Below are 20,666 nucleotides of genomic sequence, written 5' to 3'. Positions count from 1 at the left end.
AGAAATGTATGTTCCACTATAATCAAGTATAACACGAATTTTCGTAATTCAATATCGTATTATATATATTAGGTTATATTAAATCGATTGAAATTATCTATATTAAACTTGATAATCAGTGGCTTGATATAATATTGGGTTAGTTCTGCTGAACATTTTCCAAGCCAGCGGACACAGATCCCAACAATGGGAAATCAAGGAAAAACGGAATTTTCACAGGCGAAGAAAACAGATGGGTGGAAGAAACAGCGGACGATAAGAAGCACAGTGAAACGCGTTGCGAAACTGAATCGGGCAAAGTTTATCGAGTTCTGGAGCCGAGGACGGAAACGACGGTGTCCCCGCAAGAAAAAGGAAGAGTCCCGATCCAAAGCGAAAGATATCTCGAACTGGAAGTCGATAGATTTCTTTTTTCTTCCCTTTAAACGAAAGGACGGAACGAACTTTCGTGCCTTTTTCTCATTGTGCTGGCCAGGAAAAATTGTCGAAAAAGCTTCTCATGATGAAATTTTCATATTAGATTATACCCGAGCCAGATAAAACGAACGCCAAGAGAACGAACGTTACAATGGCGTGAAACGCGTGAAATTTCTTCGTGAGCAAAATAAAACTCATATCGTGGAGGCATTCAGCGTTCCTCGAGAAATTTTCACGTGGACCGGAGAAACGAAACGCGTTCCATTCGGCAAAACGAAACGTTCGAATTTTCGTCCCAGGAATTTTCTCTCCGCGCGCCACTCAGCCAACCAGAATGATTTTTCTCGCTGAGCCTGCCACTCAGTTAATTAACTCCGCTGCGTAGTTCGAATACCGCAACTTACTAATTTAACCCGGCGTAATTGCAACACTTTGCCGAGAATTCGTGGCTGGAAAAACGATGATTTCGTGTTCGTCAGATCAGTAGCTGTCCTGGCTATCAGTGAAAATTCGATACTATAGAAACAAAAGAGAGTCTCGCGAAGATACGCGATACATTTCTCCGTATAAAATTACGACTAAAATTCTTTGTTAAAGCAGAGACGTTGATAGATACAATTTCATCCCATAAAATTCATTAATTCGATCTATTGATTAATTTGTATGCTTTAATCTGTTTCATAAGATTTTTAGTAGTTCTCGATTCGTCCATTCATTTGAAATTACCAAACAGCGTTGAGAAAACAAGAAGAAACTATTAATAGGTATAACTTTGTAATTTCACTTTACGAAACTTCGTAATTTGTATATTTTAATCTTTTCTCTAAGCTTGTTCTCAATTCATTCATCCGAATCGGTACGTTTTCAAAGAATTCATCAGAGATGCACAGAAAAACCATCGATGAATACAACTTCGCAATTTTGCATTTTCTATCCCATTATCTTCCCTCTGAGATATACTCGATTCGTTCATCCGTTTAAAATCGCAACTCAGCCTATTCTCAAACGATTCACCGAGGATCTATCAAAAAATCATCGATGGATACAATGTCGTAATTTCGTAACTCGTATGCGTCTGCTAATGAGCATAATTTTTATATTTTTATCTTTTCTATAAGCCCTTCGTTTATCCTCGGTTCGTTCAACGTCGCGAATCAGCCTGTATTCGTATAATTCAGGAAAAATTCACCGAAAAGGAGAACTCGGAAAGTGTATTCCTGCCATGGTTCGACAAGAATATTCCACCACTTACCACGACACTCGGCGAATTCGTGCCTGCGCGTAATTAATTCGCGAATCTCGGCCGTGACCAAGCTTCTTCGTAGCTCCTTTCTGCGCTTTATCACGCGGCCTCACGATCTTCCTATTATCACCACAGACTAAAGGAAACTCGCCGGTAACAATCGCGAACCACTATGCAACACTTGTTTTCAAGCGAAAACTGTAGAAACCTCCTCTAACCTGTGACAAGAGTGACCACTGTATCGTTGCTGAGCGCAACCACAATTCACTGACGAAACTGTCGCACCACTGTACGGCCTGCTTGCAAACAAATTCACTTACGTGAATACAAATTCACCACGTAACGATCAAAACCGCCATCTCCCTCGTTGCGCACGAATCGATCAATCGAATTTGCCTAAATAACACGACGAAGGCGTGGAAAAGATCGAAACTGATCGCGAGAACATCGACTTTCCCGCCAGTACGGCTGAGCGGCTAACTATTTCCGGTTTCCTCCGGAGGAGAGCGAGACGGGACTGAGCGTCTCTCGGCTGGCAGGCCTCGATCAGCGGGGTGGCACCCTCGGTAACGGGGATGTGGCCCAGCGCGCTTGCGTTACGCTCCTGCGCGCGTATAACCATCCCTGTGTCTCCCTTTCTCTGTTTCTCCGCGTTTCTCTCGATTCGCTTGTGTCGACGTCTCGCGCGACTCGCTAGGTTCAGCCTCGCGGGCTTCCTTTTGCCGCCGGAAATGCACGAAATTCGCGAAAAACGCGATACGTTCGTGTAACGACGAAAGAGTAAGAGATAGATGACAGGAAAGATAAGAAGAGGGGCACAAGGGGATATCATTTTTTGAACAGACGGGTTATTCCACTTTATGCAGTTGTGAATTCGCGATGGGTTCAATTAAAGCGCGACGACCCGCGAACGAATTCTCCAGCGACAAAGCGTTTTTACGCTTGTTACGGCGGATCGGTTGCCATCGAGCTCGTTAACGTATCTCCCGTTTAAAGAGTGTGTTTAGGAGAAATTGTTCGAGAAAGATGTCGTGCTGCGATATTACTGTAAGTTTGTGACGTGTATTTAACGGAGGAAAGGAAGTTTAAAAGACGAGCAGTGTGGAGAAGAAACGTAATTTTGGGAAATGATATTGAATCGACATGGATTTTGAATAGGTGATAGCAAGTGGAATAAATAATATCTTTCTGAAATTTAGAATAATCGCGTTACGCGTATATGTGAAATTTTTAACGATCGAAGTTTTGCGAAAATAAATTCGCGCTCAACCGCCTGACCGTAATGAACAGTAATTATTTTTTCATGGAAAACGATGGTGTTTCGAATATTTGCGAACCAATTTTAAATTGACTAAAGTTTTAACGATGTAACGCTGAATTCTGTATGTTCGAAGTGAAACAATAAAAAGGTGTAGAACCTCGTGTTTCGTGAGATGCATTATCCTTTGAAATATTAATTTTAAAAATACCAATATTGGTTTTGCAATATATACCTGTAATATCTTTCCATTTTATACGGTATAAATATATCATTCGGCTAAAATGGTTTCATAAAGTTAGAGAAGAATTACAGGACTTTCATTTGACGGTTCCTAAAATCTCATTTAATAAGAATTCGTTGCTTCGGTATTTCATGAAAAATCAAATCTTACTGTAACTCTGATAAGTTCAAAAGAGAAATTAACTTTCTTTTCTTATGTTTTATTTGTGTAATAGTAATAATAAATGGTAGCTCGTCTTTTTGGACTAATCGACCACAAAATATTTCTTCGGACTACTGCACGCCTCTTCGAATAGTCTCATGTAAAATGAAGATTACTAAATCACTAAACAAAGAATAGAGCGTAAATACGAGGGAACATTTTTCAAGCAGATTTTCTTTACGAGCGTAAAAATACAACCAGATGATACTGAGTTATTTATTTCCTGCCTTGATGTACCTCGCGATATATTAAACGCTTACGGTTATCTTTCCTCCAGGTTTATGTACAAAACGGTCAACGTGAAAGCAGAATTTCTACAAAACAGATGCAACAGACAGATTAAAGGGATATTTATGCAATGTGTTAATTTGCTACAAATTAATTTCAACGTTGGTATAAGTTACGAGAGGGGAGCGTGAGCTTTGTGATAAATAATAAACATTTAATTAAGCGGAGTTGTATGATTCAAAGTTAAAGTAAGATAACCCATATACGCGATGTAATTCGGTGGTCTGATTGTTATACTCGTATTCTACTATAGATACTAGTCATTCTAATCTCAATGTTCAAGACATATTTAATTATTCAAAAATAGTTTCCCAATTCTCAGATTTTTAGAGTTCTTATCGCACACTCTCTACGATATTTTATTACATTAGACAAACCTTTTTCATTATTTGCACGTAATTATTGTTGGCATGTAATGGAAATTTCATCATGTGAGTCACAGCTATGGTGTCTGACCATTACTCCCACTATTTCACTACATTCATACGACATATCTCTCAAGACATTTTCCATTTTATTTAAAATAAAATAAAATCACTTCTAACGGAAGAAAGTATGTAATTGTAGAGACATAACAGAGATATTTTGGCAAAAAAGAATCTGCTGAGTAATTAATTATAACGGATGGCGACAGGTACACTGAAAGACGTACTTTCTATGTGAGCAACATCGCGAACGAAGCCAACAATTTTTCTTTTTAAATTAAGATCACTCGAAGATTCTTAATCGCTCAAAGCGTTGCTCGATTAATGTATTCTCCTTTTAATGTTGATTAACGCGCAAGCTGCTCATGTCGGTGTCATTGCAGCATCTGCATCGTATACGGATCTGCGTTTGTAACCACGTTATGAGCATTCTCAGCCCAAGAGTTAGCATAACAGTCGCATTGTACTCGTCGCGTAGTTGCCAGGCCAATGATTAACATAACAAACGCATAGTAACATGGTGGTTCGCTTGTTTCCACCCACATCTAAGTTTCAGTTAACGTGCATGTCAAGAAATTTAACTATTTGTCTATACTTGGATCTACAGAGAACTACTATATTTACATTGTATGCATTATAGTAAAACATTTAGAAACTTCGTTAACGCTGTAACGAGACAACGATCGTTGTGATCATATTGGTAAAATTTGAAACCAATCTGAACGTGTATATAAAGATGACAATATATTTATGGCAAATGTATATTTAATAAAAAGTTAGTATATAGTATCTTAAACACAGGATAAGTATTACGGCCCCACTGACGTTAAATATTAAAAATGTTATCGTATGAAAAATGAAAAACACGAATTACTGTATACATCTGGCGTAATCTACAATTTAATTACTATATATTTAAAACAACACGTATTAACAAGTTTCGGAAGTAAAAGTCAGGAAACATTTTCTCGAAAGAAAGGCAAACGAAACAACGAGGATATCGTCATAAAACGAGTAAACGACGATAAATAATAAATATAATAGACATTTTCGGAGAATTCCGCTAATTCGAAAGATCCAAGAAAACACGCGTAAGTTCCGCGGGAATCGTCAGAGAGGAGGGAGAGATTAACGTTAGCGTTCTACGGATGATGCGTTTCATTTGCGAAAAGGCACGGAACCGTAATTAGATTCCAGTGTTTCTACGTCCATGCATATAGGTAACTTCGTCGTGAGTTACATCTGTTTTCGTGTTGCACGCCTTTTAGCATAATCGTATCTGCTGCCAACAAGATGGTCGAGATTTGAACGAAGCGTTAGTTAAGAAAGATGTTTTCATAGCCGGGTTTCATGGAGAATTTTCCCCGCTTCATCCCTTCTCGTTGACTGCTTCGCCACGCTCTCAACAGCTGCTCGCGAAATATTTTAATAGCCGCGAACTACACAAAATTTTCTCTTTACCGCGTTTTCAAGGAAGATGCAGTAAAATAAGGAGAGAAGGGAGACGTAATTAACGTGAAACAGTCCGCGTCCGGCAGTGTTTCGTAATCAACGTTATACGTACACGAAAATATTCGCTATATTTATTAAACGTTAATTCGGATAATAGACAGGCCTATAATTTATAACAATGACGAGAATATTTGTCGTTTTCGAGGGTTAGAACGTTTTGTTTATTTCGAATGTTTTAAGAAAGTCATTGACATAAAATTAAAGCGAGAAATGACGTATATACGTATAATAAAATTCGAATATAAGAAATTTTCTAGCAATGGAGAAATTTCTTCTACAATTCCGGCGAAAAGGAGCCGAATAACGTAGCAAGGTTAATATACTATTCAGGCAGCGTGGGTCATCGATAACAACGTTTGAGTTTCTTTGTACAACGTACAGATTTATTCGTCCAGCTATTTCTTCAAACAACGTTCCAATTTCGAACGACTGTCATGAAAAGTGTATCAAAAAATGTGCTAAATTTTTGTGCGTCGCTGTAATTTTATATATTTTTTATCTTACGAGAAGTATGATGCTTATGATTGCACTAAAAACAAAAACTAGCCGACGATGCTAATAAGTGTAATTTTTGTTTAATATCTCAGCTTATTGTTTTATTTCAATAATTAATAACGCTGCGTGAAATCGTAATATGTGGCATGTTAATCATAGAATTGGAAAGTCCCACTGGGAATTAATCACGTCATGTTCGAACTAAATATAAATGTGTACTAAAATTGGTTGCTTTGATGTTAGAGAAGCGAGACGAAACTCAAAAATGAACGCCGACGCTATTAATACAAATTTTACTAATTTCCACAGGGAATGCGCTTTTAAAATCCCATGGCTCCTTAAATGAGCAAATTATATGGAAGGAAAGATATTTAAAATATACTCGAGGCACGGCAATGTCTATCACGATTATTCTATTATTTTCGTCGTTCCGTTTAATATCTCGCGAGTGAAGTCTTACGATCCAACGTTTCTACAATACCGAACTACAATACGTATATCCTGTTTCTCGAAACAAAGAAAGAGCGTATTACATAAAACTGAGAAGCTTTTGCCGCCATTTAAAGCTCGAAGGAAAATATTCGTCTTTCTCCGGAGAATGAAAATGTGTGCGTCGAGAGATCGTATACGCGCACACATCCATAAAGCGTATTAGTTAACTTATGTTCAGTTAACGTAACGATAGCTCGCAGCTTATACGCATCGCGAAACGCGAGGATTATTCGAAAGCGTACTCGCTGCAAGCAATTTAGAAACTTGCTGGAAACTCGCTATTTGAAAGACAGCGCGTATGCACATTTCTCAGGCCGCTTTCATTCCGCATTCTCCAAGTACAGTGCTACACGACTCAGACGATGTCTGATTTATTACGTTTACAGGGTTGTCAAGAAAATCGTGTATAATTCTTTGCGAAGCCGCTCGTCTAACGATACGTCTTAATAATTGCGCGTGGAACTTCGCCGGCGTTAAACGCGTAATCACGTCATACTGGTTCATTAAGACGGCCGTTCGTTCCAGTGCACTAGGATTCTCTGTCGTAATTATAACTTGGGCTTGATGGAGTCGAGTGGGGATCGAGAAACGTTCTACGCTTCCCTTTCCGTACTCATGTAATCTTCGTTCGATGATTATTTCGAGAATATGCATACGATGTTACGTTAAGCAGATTATTGTTTAAAAGTATCTTCATATCTGTTTATTTTTGCACTGAGTGTGCGAAAGTATTGCGACGCCTATTGATATATATTATAAATTTAATATTTTTGCAACTTTTATTTTATAGTTATATTATTTATGAGCCTATTATTTCAGTTCTATCGCACGCGCTTAATAGTGGTTAAATACAAAGTAAAGTAAGATTTGTTAGAATTTTTCAATAAATTCAGCTACTAGATGTGCCTCGCATTTATCACTGTGGTGTAAATATTAATTATTAGAAGTATTTGAAATTATATTTATAGTTCCTCAAGCTTCTTTTCTATATGTATACTGGCTCAGATCATTTTATTTCTGACTATCACGTTAAGGTTCATTGAAAACTTAATCTCCGAATTATAAGTTCCCAATATTGATCCATGATGCAACAATAATAAAGGCATATCATTAATATTATATCAGCTGTTACACGTTTTATAAACTGTTGTGAAGTCTATACATGTTATAATATACGAGTGGATTTTTTAAATTCTTCTCGAGCTTGTGAAAAATTATCCGCGTATCAAAAACAAATGTTTAATCAAAGTATTTTTCTGTCACTAAATTCCACTTTTCATTCTTTCCATTATCCTTCAAAATTAACCACAGAATATCGTCATACTCTTAGAAGCAACTTACTTTACCTAAACATGTATCGCCATGAAGGTTCAAATTTCCTAATTACCCGCACGACGTACGCGAAATTTAAAGTTACAGAAAATATTCCACGATGTACTTCCGCGAAGAGCACCGTGTTCGACAGAAAATTCAAATACGAAACAAAGAAGAATCGCGTAATGCCGAAGAGGTAGATTCCTTCGTTTGTCGTGCACTTTTCCCATCGTTTTACAGGAAACAGTTTGCCCGGCGCCAGGGAATCAGATATTTCCTGGTTCTCAGATCCACTTACGCCTTCTATACGACGCCACGAGTTCGGAACCGTTGCCCGTTACGTTATTACCTCTGTAACCATATGTGTACAAGGCTCGAGGGCCTCGACGCAAACTCGAAGTAAACTATGCCGGACGTTACGACGCAACTCGCCTTGCCTACTCTGCTCAAACTGCTCTGTGTGCGTTCGCAATACGATGTAGAATGCTAATCGACGGAAGGGATTCGTCCACGGGTCCATGCCCGCAACTTGAACCACTGTTGGCCTGAAATTGTTACGTGTGTAACGAAGTGATAATGCACCGATGAATTACCGTACACACGTATAGTAACATTAGTCGCTGCATTTTCTGATCGAGTTCGAGATAAAAGTCATCTGCTGTTGGTCGTAAAAGTTTGCGGCGTTTTAACCCTTTGCGTGTCAATATCCTCATGATACGGTTAATTAAAGAGTTAAGGATATAATTGTGCCGTGAAATTTTGACGTTCAGGAAGTAGAACGTGTCAATAGATGATCAGACGACTGGCATATGTGAAATCTCTTTTAGGAACAACACGTATCGTATTGTGAACTTTTTAATGGCACAAAATTTCGATATATTGTTGTTTAATAGATTTTCAATACGATATAAAATATAAATGCAATGTTTTATTTAATACGTATTTATGCCTATTACTCATTGCTTATTCTAGCTCTTCGAATTTTGCAATATAGTTTTAAATATAAATGTAATTTAATTAAAAATAGTATATTAAGCAATTGTTAAACATATACACACGTAGTATACAAACGGTATAATGAAGATGTTTTATATCATTAGAAGGTACAATCCAATATGAATTATTCATGAAAATCATTTTACATATTTTCCAGTCGTCTGATCATGTGTTAACACATTCTACTTTTTGGATGCCCGCGCACAGGTAGACTTATTCCACTTGTCACCCATCTAGACATACAGAGATTTATTCTGCTTGCGGCCTGTGACAGCTCGTACAATAAATGTACTTCTGACGTATCCAACTATTCCACCAGCTTTTAATTCACCTCAACACAATTTTAAATAGAAACTAATTTGTCTTGAAATACGAAATTAGAAATGGAAGAACTTAAATAGGTTTATAATTTAAAATAAAACATCTGTCCTTTCTAAAAATATTCACCAAAAATCTAGTTCGATATTCTATGTTTAAATTTCTCCTATTTTCATATTTCTCACATATCCCAAACATCACAATTAGCGAAAGTGAATAACTAGAAGTAAACCAGAGTACAAACAAGATAAGAGATACAGAACTCTCGTCGCAAAGTGGTACATAAAATTGAAGCACTTTGAGTAAATGTATTCCAAGAAGTTTGAATTACTTTCAACCACGTATACATTGTCGCTTTTCGCAAGATTTCTCACATCTTCAGTCGTATATTTTAGTTCAAGTCGCGAGTTGGAACTATAGCAGAGACCAAGAGAAAGTTTCATCGGCGAGAAAGATACTCTGGCGTGAACAGTGACGGCAATAAATTAATTTACATAAATAGATGAGTTGGACGAAAGAAGCAAGCAAACTGCATTTCGCATATGTGTTATACATATGTGTTAACAACATTCTACTATATATAAATGTGTAAAAAAAAAACGTCGACGAAAAAAATGGTCAAGATATCACAGTCGGAATTGCATCTCGAGATGTCGCGTCGTTGCAGGTAACGAGAAGAGAACACGTGAATTTCGGTTCTATAGGCAAGATTATCCGAATATATAACCAAGAAATAAAAATAAGTAACAGATCCATCCTTTAAGTCTTTTTATACCTTTTCTATCAAGTGCTTCTTGTCACCACATGATAGGAAGAAACGTCATAGTAATTCTTTGGAAGAGATATATTTTTAGATAAATTTGTTTAATCGTATAATCAAAAACTAATATAGAGAAATCAGTGACAAAAATGAAACGACATTTAAGAATAGAAGATGTAATTTTTAAAAGAATTTATATGCAAGTTTACCGTTACGATTCAAAAATTAAAAATTTGATTATAAAAAATCCATGCGAAAGGAAAATGTAAAATAAACACGGCTAATAGATGTATAACTATAATATTTGAAATATCCAGTATTATTCAAGCGCACTATTACGCCTGAAACATTTCTTCGTGATAAAAAAATCCTCTAAGGAATAACTTGAATTCGTTAAAACAAGTAAAACAAGAAATTAATTTCAAGAAATTCTATGTTTCTGTAAATATATAATTAATTTGAATATTACTTGAAAGATGCGACCCAAGAAGCAATATAACTAATAATTCTCCCTCTTGTATTTATCCCCTTCCATTCATATTCTTTCGTTACCCGATTCACTCTACAAAACTGTCAGTTCTATGCAGTCAAACGAAAAAAGTCTTGTTCCCCTTCCATCGATAAAATGACCAACAGCTAATTTCGATCCTGCCCAACGAGGCAACCGATGCCACGTGATTGGTCTATCCGCGGGGCTGCAAAATCGCATTAACTTCGGGTTAATATCCGCGGAAATCGCGGCCTCGGATCACCGGACAATTATCGTAGCCCGACAGCGAACGCCAGCCAATCGTGCCCTAGGATTTTCATCCTAGCTGCATCAGAGTACCTCGTAATTTCTCACAACGCGAGATACGTTCGTGCCGCACCACGTTCTCAACTCTTTATCCCTTCGTTACGCCATCGATTATCTTCTTCTTCTTTTTCCTATTCCGTCGTAATACCGTCGTAATATTCAACAACAGTTTCCATCTTGAAATTTTGAAGCAACTCTTCTTCAGAATGAAACTACGCTCGTTTCATTTCTTAAAAAGTGGTCTATTTTGTAAAGGGGCGAGAGAATTAAAAGAATTAAATTTTCCTTCGTTTTGAAACAAGAATGAATTGTTGTTACGTCACTGGCCATTCTCTTTTACATATTTTCTAGTCCATCGTGGAACGATTGTACTATTCAATAATAGTTTCCATATCGAGATTTCAAAGCATCTTTTATTCCAGTGCACTTCATCTTTTTCCGTTTCTTAACGAGTAGCGTGTCTTGGATCAGATTCCGATATGTCTCTTTATTTTATGTTTATACTTTTATTCTTTCGTCTACGAAGAAAGAGCGTAGTCTCGATAAAGATTAACCAAAGGACGTAAACGTTTAATTATTTAAAGAAACAACAGCTTTGTGTATTATTTACCATTTTTATCGTGAATTTTTCTTCGCTCTTAGATATAATTTATTATTATTCCAAAATGATACTGTCGTCCTGAGATGATACATTGTTCGTGGAATATTTTAAGAGTTGAGAAACCTTAGATTTTACTAACGAGATTCGAAACTGGGACAATTGATACATAGGAGCGAGGGGAATATACGGGTTGTAAAATATGATGCCCCATTGGAAGCAAAGAGTAATGTATTATTGATTGTGTGGTTGATCGCAACTTTCAGCACAAGGAAACCGTTCAAGCTTCATTTCCTACGCGCAAGTATCCCCTGAGAAATCTTGCCAAATATATGTTGCTTGAACTGACGTACCATACGTTTGAAATTACTTCTGCGGTGTGTAGAAAAGACTTTCCTTAAAAATGCCTCATCCAGAAGCGTTTCTTTCCTTCAAATCATGCTCACATACCATCGTGATTTTTTCATACATTAATTTGGTATTCCTCAGAAATATAGCAAAAAGATATCTACGTAAATGTGTCCAAACTAAAATTATTGCGTGCTCATGCCGAAGGTAAATTAATAAACTAAGCGGATCAAGATTAATCACCAATATGTAATTAGAAATTCATTATGCAAAATAATGGCATAACCCGTCTCTCTAACACATTCCTACGCAAGAATTCAATACATTAACGTTACGGATTACACCATAAATAAATATCTGCAAAACGAGAGAAACAAATCGTTTCGTTCTAAACCGCCATCAAACCTTCTGTCTCTGTGTAAATATGTATTTTGATGAACATAACTGAAATAATAGTAGAAATTTTCATCTCGATAACGATACTGTAATTTGTTTATGTTGTATATTTTTGCATATTATAATTTTTTAATCGTTAAACTTAATATAAGTAATAAGAATCGCATAAAAATTCTGCTATCACAGTTTAAAAAGATCCGCCTGCGAAGAAACAAAGTTTCCACGACGTTTCCAACAAACAGTATTAAAAAAATGATTCGATAACGAGTGTCGAATAGTCGTTGGTTCCCAGAAGGCTCGGGGAGAACGAATTTCCACGGAAATTGCCACCTTTTTAAGCTCCAGATCTACGAAACTCTTACGAGGAGCGTTGCGACGCGAACGAAGATCCGCGTCGAATATCGTCGGTCGATCCTCTTGAATGCGCGAATTCCAACATTCTCGACACGAGGGAGTAATGCTACCCCCGTTCCATCGAGCAAGTCGCGCGATCGAAGAAGTTCACCGCGCGATGGCGGCCGATTCAAACTTCCAAACTGCGATTTAGTAAACAGCGAGACGATATCGGCCGGATTAAGCGACTTCTCGCAATTCCTCGCTGATTTCCGCGACAGCGACAAAGCAAATGGGCCGCGAATGCTAACGAAATCGCCGAGTTATACGACGTGAAAGGATCGACTGTTTCTGGACCTATTTTGTACCATAGCCAAGGCGAAGAAGTCTTCGAATCCTGGATACTTTGTTTATCGAGTTTGTACGTTTAAGATCGTTGAATTTTTTACTTTCTGCGTGTAAAATGATCATCTTACGGACAAAGTCTTGTTTGGTTAACCGTCTCAGGTACCGTTTAAGTACCGAGGTACGTTTTAACGTTATTAGCAAAACAAATTTTATTCTTGAAGTTTCGTACTTTACGCCTTTAATCCTTAGAGTGCTATGGACGCATATATGCGTCTGGCGAAAGCTATCGGTGTGGACTAAGGGCACATATATGCGTTTGTCAATTTTTCCGTACACCTACGCGGAAGTAATACAATTATCAAGAAGAAAATGTGTTGTTTGTGTGAAAAATAAGATAAAAATAATAAAGAGAAGGAGCGACACGCGATACGAATGCAGAAAATGCGATGTCGGATTATGTATCGATAATTGTTTTGAAATTTTTCACACGCAACTGAATTATTAATTTGTGTTATATTTACTAAATTTAGTTTTCTAGTTTATCGTTTTCTAGTTTATTACCCAAATTCTAGTTTATTGTAAATTTCAATGTTTATAATAAATAATTAATACTAAAAAATAACGCTCTTGAATCATTTAATCTCGTGCAAAAGAATTACTACAACTTATTACGATTTGCACTTTGAATAGTCAATCAACAGAGTTCAGTCTAGCGAAAAAGTACTCCGTCCACAGCGATCGTCAGCGCTGGCCGCGCGTCGTCCGTACGAACCGCATAGGCCTCGAGTATTCAGTACTCTAAGGGTTAAGAATGAAAAGGATTTATGTTAGGTTTTTAAAATTGTTGTTATTCAAGAATATTTATATTTATTGCATTTACAGCGGAATGTATGCAATTGTTTATCGTGTAACAATTGTGAAATAGGAACAGTATAAAAATTGTATCGGAAGGAATTAAAAATAGAAGCTAAAAATGCTTCTCAGTTTGAGAATAGAATGGCAGATAGAAATATACCTAGAAACGTGAATATAGATAATTTGAGATAATGTCTTTCTAGTGACAGATCGTTGTTCTATGTTTAAACTGATAACGCACGAGACGAAATAAGCAGTTTATCATGAGTGTTGATATAGGATACCATCTATCATGATTAAAGCTGTGTACCATGCATAATGCATAACACATTTTCATTATGTTGACTGTCTTTAAAATTTAATCCTGTTAATGTTATCCAAGCCTGCAATGCGTTTTCCCTTAATTTTAATATTCACAACTGTTTTATACGATATTCATACAGCTGAATATGTTAAGTGTTAAATAAAATTTAATTATTATAACGTTGTAAAATTTACAAATAATTTTCACGTGTAATCTTCGCGTCTCAAATTCCACGTTTATTAACTGGAAGAGATTATTTTCTCGAAGCCATGTTCTTCGACTTTATTTCAAATCGTAACCTCAATAAGTTATAATTTAAAAAATCGGAATCTGACTCTTCTCAGTTTGTTTAATTAATAATTATCGACATTACCAACAGCACGGTTATTAGCGATGAAAAAGGTTGTCGAATTATTTTGCTGGTCATTTCTGAGTTTTTAGTAAATTCCAATAGATCGTAAAACTCGTAAGAAATCGATGAAAAACATTTTTTTTTTTTACATCTTCTACCAAAACCAACAACAGTCAAATAAGTCAAATAAATTCACTAAAATATTAATCTGACAACATTTTGATACTTCATTGTTTATATTTTATACTTTTTAGTTCCTCGACGCAAGTTCTTCGGCGCAATGAGCGTATGTGAAAATATGGAGACCCAGCATGCTTAAAAATTACGCGTATAGTACGACGTTGCATTTTGGCGCAGAATGATTTACGTGGTTGAACAATTCCATTGTGGCTGCTTGTAAGCAACCAAAGTCAAACATCTCACTCACACCATCATTTACACCAACTGTTAATTAGCGGGATAACATATATAATTTATAACAAACTGCGGTGAGAGGTCCGTGTTCCATTCCAGTGAGAGCCACTGTTGAAACGCCAGTACTTCATTGCTGCGAATTTCGACATAAATTCAAGTAAATTCCTAGTCGATTGCTCAGCGTTATTAATTAAACCGAACGCAACGCGTTCGATGCATTTGCTGGTTCGTTCGATTGGCCGAGGAACGCGTAGTAACAATGGTTACCACTTCATTATAATTGTAACTCGCTCACTATGAATTCGTATAATCTGTCGTCGGTACGATGCCCCAGTTACCGAGCGCTGCCCGGAAATTGGAATCGATTTCGGAGTACCAAAGGATTGCTCATAATTAGCTGAAAGCATTGAAAATAATTTCAACTTGTAAAATGTATAGTCACGTTTATAAATATTCAGACACTTACTGCACTCCTATGTAACGTGATAATTGATTTACAGTGGCGTACAAAATTGTTCGAATATTTATAGACGTTATATTGAAATGTATCATTTTGAAATTTTATTAGCACTGCAAGGAGACTGTCATGATTACAATGTTTAAATTTGAAACCAACCCGAAAATGTATGTATAGAAATTTACTAGATATTTAGTACAAGTACATATTTGATAGAAATCATACAAATATTTAAGCAGGCAATTATCCATTATATTAATAAACCTCGATACTTAACGAGACCATCTTTAACCTCCTTTATATGTTTAATGTTAATGTTTTCTACTGCAGTAAATATCCTGTAATTTTTACATACATTTTTCAATCGGTTTCAAATTTTACTAACATTATAGTGGCAGATGCGTTTTATTATTGTTAATGAAATTTCGAAGCGTTTTATATAAGCTAAGCAATGTACACAAATATTCGATGATAAGTCTTCAAACGCTTGAACAATTACAGAATAAAATTGTCGTAAGTTTAAACACGTACGACCTGACGACCATAAACATTCTGACCAGCAACAGCTTCTCCATATTTCTTTAGAAATACTGCCAGAAATCGCGAGACCGTTTGCTTCTGCGAGCCATCCGGAACCGGAAATTCTCGCAGACGAAGTTCACTCGGCGAACACGCGAGCAGCGGTTAATGCAGCGCGCGGAAATATTCTACGGGGCAAAAATACGACGGCGGTTCCCCTTTGCTTAGATTTCATTTCCAAGCTGGCGACCAGCCAAGGAGTTTCGATACAAAAGCCGTGAATCCGCGAAACGTATCGAAAAAACCCTCGCGGTGGAATATTCGCCGAGTGAGACCTGATGTTTTTAACGGTACTATTATAGAATACCGCTACACGCTGTAAAAGGCTTCTGATGGCATAAGAAGATCTAACCTCCAACGCGATTGTGGATAACGATGACTCGCACTGATCGATATTATTCGAAGAGACGCGACAAAAATTGTACGTTTCGTACAGTTTCTCGAAACGAGTGATTTCGGTAAGCAGAGAAATTCGATCTTAATTCAGAGCGTATTTTAAAAGTATTAATTTACTTTCGGGATGCCTTACAGGATTCTGGCAATTTCACAACGTTTCGTAAAAAATTCTTCGATTCCTTACGACCACGACATCATATACATATTGACATATATCAAAATTTAGAATTATTTCTACAATTGTATTCACGTAGAATCACCTGTTGACTTTATGAATAATTGGAATTAAATATTACAATTAACGTGCAAACGACAGCATCATCTGTTCGTTTTAACGATTTACCTCAATGATATTCTTTAACGAGTCTAAAATGGTAGAATCTCAAGCCGAGATTCCTTTGAACTTTTAAATTCCATGAAACGCTTTTGGCGTGCACACAAAAGGGAATAAAAAGGACGCTGTAAAACAGTTACAATCTTTTTACCACTTTACAAACGTTTAAAGAACGCTCGAGAGAAACGCATATATGTGCACGTTCGTCCCATAACGCGCGTTAAGGAAGATTACGTGAAATTGTTGGCCGCGTAAATACACGCGAGGCGTTTAACGTCAAAATCCGGGTCTGGTTTTCCCTATTTAGATTTAATTCCCGAGTTGGAGGCCGGCCAAAGAATCGTAGTGTACAAGCGAGGTGTGAAAGTGTGGCGCTCGTTATATCGATAGAATCGTGGCGATTGTAACGATCTATCGTATTATCCGGAACCGTGTCACCGGAATTTTCTATTTTTCCTTCCTTTTCCCGACGTATTCGGGATACTTTCAGAAAGTTTATGAAAACCAAGCCATTCAAAACACTTCGGTCCACTCGTGATACCATTTTCGTTGCAACCGTCGACAGTGAATTCGCGAAAAAAACTCATCGTATTTACATTCGATCAATTTTTCGCGGAACAGTGTGTTCGAAGATTGTTTGGCTTGCAAATGGAATGACATTTTTCCAATGGTTGTATTATTGAGGTAAATGGAAATGAACAGGAAAAAAAAGAATCGTGTTTGACTTGATGCTTTTCGATATTACGCGTCAAAAATTTTCTGTTGATTTTCCCTCGTTTGTTATCACAATATACGGTTCACGTAACAGGTACACATAAGCAATTCTTCTAAAATTAATATCGATAAATTGAAAGTTTCGAGCAAAGTAATAAATGAGCAGTAAAAAGGTTCATCCCTTTATTTTTACAGCAATTTTATAATATAACGAGTAAATATTGTAAGTCATAATTAGACTATTACGAAAATGTATAGAATATACGTAATACGAAAAAATATACGGAATAAAGTAAACGAAAATAAAATAGCCATAATAGTACTTAGAGGGTGGAACGAGTCTCTATTTAAATAGTTGTGCTCGTGATAACATAAATTTGCATAAACACAGCCTAGTTACAAAACACTGCGATAAATAAGCAAATGAAAATAATAAATAAGCCACGATAGAAATAAAAACATTTTCCTTCGTCCTCTTTCAAATTTCTTCGAATAAGTTTTAGCACATTTAATTCGTCGATGATTACACCAAGACGATGCACTGCGCCATTAGCGCAACCTCGCGTTCAATTGAAACGCGTGCTAAATTCGCCCTTAGGACGAAACGACGAAGAAGTGGAAGACGTTGAATTTCTTTCTCGTCGATTTTTCTACCGGTAGGCGACAATGAAAGGGGACATAAAACCCTTAACGATACGAGACAGGAGGAAAAAGCTCGTGAAGCCCGGCGACGATTGAGATAGTAAGCTGTAATTAACTTTCGATGTTCACCGAGACGTTCGATACCGCCCACGTCATCATCCACTTTGTGTTTTGCTTTTCTTGCGCGATGCGATAGCTTTATCTTCACTCTCCTTCCCTTGTTATTTTTTCCGTCAAACACAAGCAACTTAGATGATAGTCTCTGATAATTTAATTAAAACTGTTTTTTTAATCAAGTTGGTATAAATGTAAATGAATTCGTACTTAAGGTCTCAATAAACAATCGAGTTGAAGTACTTCGTTAAATATTTTATTATTTAGACTAGAAAAGATTTTAACTCTAAGGAGACATTTAGTATTCTTGTTTGTATAATTAATAATCCTCGACAGCACCGTTTTGTTTTTTTTTCTCCCCGTTGTACATATTTAAAAATTGTTATTATAATAAATTTGTTCTACTATATAACAAAGTATCTCTACCTTTATCAATCAAACTAGAGATTTTCATGAATACAAGGTAATTTTATTAAATAATTAATCACTTTTATTGTACCTCTATCTTATACTCTCTATCTTTAAACATTTGTATCGTAATAAATTCGTTGTATTAAATGACCTCTTATTTTTTATACAGAAATTGTTATATTTTTAAAGCTTATTTAAATTCGTCATGAAATGGACATACACGCAGATATTTATTGTACTAACGTTATCACTAGCGTCCGATATACGCGGATAGAAGTAAATATAAAATATAGTAAAATAAATTGGGAACAACAGATGAAAAAGGATTTGTGTCTTCTAGTAAATTCGAAGAAGAGGAGCGTAAATTTCAAGCGTGACGGTATCTCGGCAATAATTTAAGTTTATCCTTTAAATACCACTCTTAAAAGTTTTCGTATTCACCCGCACATAAATTAAAATATCAAAATGTAAATGTTCCCATAAACATCACAGGGATTTAATCGTGACACTCGACACAACGTGTATCTTCTATATGTAGAAACGAAATTTTCTCTGCTTTATTTTTGTTACGTTTTACACGTTATTATTATTTATGAAATGGATTGCGTTTGACAGTTCGACAAAAGGTCCGATGGGACTTCGAAGCATCCCATAAACGTGCACACCGTGAAACGTTTCGCGTTGATGTTGCCAAATGAGACAGCAAACATCATGGATACCCCTCAACTATCCTCACGGGGAATTGGTTGTTCGCGACGAGGAATTTTCTTCGGGAAGAATCGCGTGTGCTTAAACCAGGATTCCTATGGCGACAGGAAGGAAAAGTGGAATCAAGGATGAATATTATTTAGCCCGTTGTGAGAATTTTTGTGAAAGGCGCTTAATGAAAAATATACGAAAGAAAATTTTACGTAGAAAATTGCCAGTTGGTTAGGTTTTTAAAATTTTTTGAAATTTGGCATTCCTATAGAGTGATATTAAAATAAAATTCAAATATATGTTGCAGGAAATAATTACTTTTAATTTTGAAGTTATAATAATTTAATAATTTTAAGATGTTAGGTGTATTTTTAATTTTTTTTTTACACATTAGAAACAATTTCCAAGTTTAGAAAGAATTTGAGCTTACATTTTTTTCATCTTCAGTCGTATCTTAAACGTTACTAAAGTTTAAAAATATTTCTGTAAAATTTAACGTCACATTTAGAATAAAGTACAAAAAAAATTTCTTTGAAGCTAAAAACCTGCGAGTAATTATATCTATTACTAAAAACACTAACTTTTGCCAATTCGTTAATATGTCAAAATAAAATGAAGTAAAAATTGTAGAGTTCGTGAGTCATTTAATAAATGTTTCAAATATATCTGGTCTCTTCGTTACAAATAACCATAGATTAAGAGAAAATTGTTTACGATAAGCATCGAGTTTTACATATTAATCTCTGGCTATCCAGATCGCTGACTGAACATTAATAGAAATATTTAATTCATTTATAAGCAAACTTATCTCTCTTCGTGGTTCGTTTAACAAACGCAGTAATCAAACATTTGCGCGACGGATGCTTCACTTTTCAATCTTGTATCGTAGCCACGACTACCGCTGACTATTCATACTGCCTTCAGTTTACTATGCTTTCAAATTGTAACGAATATTCAGAGAAGTTAATGTAATGCGCCTCGAAAGCCAACAATTTTCCTCTTGAAAATTCCAAGATACACATTCGTGTCTCAGAATTGTCAAAGTTTTTACACGTGTCTTTTGAGTAATGGAAAATAAAGTATGGATGAATGCAAGTAGGTCAATTTGTATGCGTTTCTCTTCGAGAATCACGATTGAAAACTTTATTTGTTTAACCTTATTCCTTTCAAGAACAAAGATTCGTTCGTTAAACTGACCATAATGAACATAGTTGAATAATAATTTATCAAATACTTAATACAGCATTTTTTCACAATATTTCTCTCGTTTTTATATTTATATCGAGCCGTTCAAAAAGTTTGCAACATTTTCAAGATTGGAAGACGATTATTTATTGGACTAGGAATAACGAGATTTTATTTGAAAATAATTGCATCTTATATTCAAATTTCATTACAATCTTACTCGAACAATCTTATAATCTCACTCGAACAACCAAAAACACTGTAGCAACTTTTTATCCGCAAATGCGTACAGATGCATTTCTTATCATTCGGGAGAAACAGTTACAGTCCCCTGATATGATAAACAACACGAGCAATAAAATGTATCTACATGAGCATACAACTAAATTTTACACAATCAGACAAAACTACAAGATACGTAACAGCAT

General features: G+C 36.0%; 1 protein-coding gene across 1 annotated transcript in view; it reads right to left on the bottom strand.

Annotated features, from left to right (window-relative positions):
• LOC100742007 (ras-GEF domain-containing family member 1B-like) overlaps positions 1-2,187 on the bottom strand; it is a 241,605-nt gene extending 239,418 nt beyond the window's left edge. Inside the window, exon 1 of the mRNA XM_024372422.2 lies at positions 1,670-2,187. The gene's annotated coding sequence lies outside the window, so the exon portion shown is untranslated. The remainder of the gene's footprint in view (positions 1-1,669) is intronic.
• Positions 2,188-20,666: the final 18,479 nt, after the last annotated feature.

Source organism: Bombus impatiens, unplaced genomic scaffold (assembly GCF_000188095.3).
Source record: "Bombus impatiens unplaced genomic scaffold, BIMP_2.2 scf_0064, whole genome shotgun sequence".
Classification (NCBI taxonomy): domain Eukaryota; kingdom Metazoa; phylum Arthropoda; class Insecta; order Hymenoptera; family Apidae; genus Bombus; species Bombus impatiens.
The sequence above is the reverse complement of the archived record's forward strand: the minus strand, read 5'-3'. Positions and strand labels throughout refer to the sequence as shown.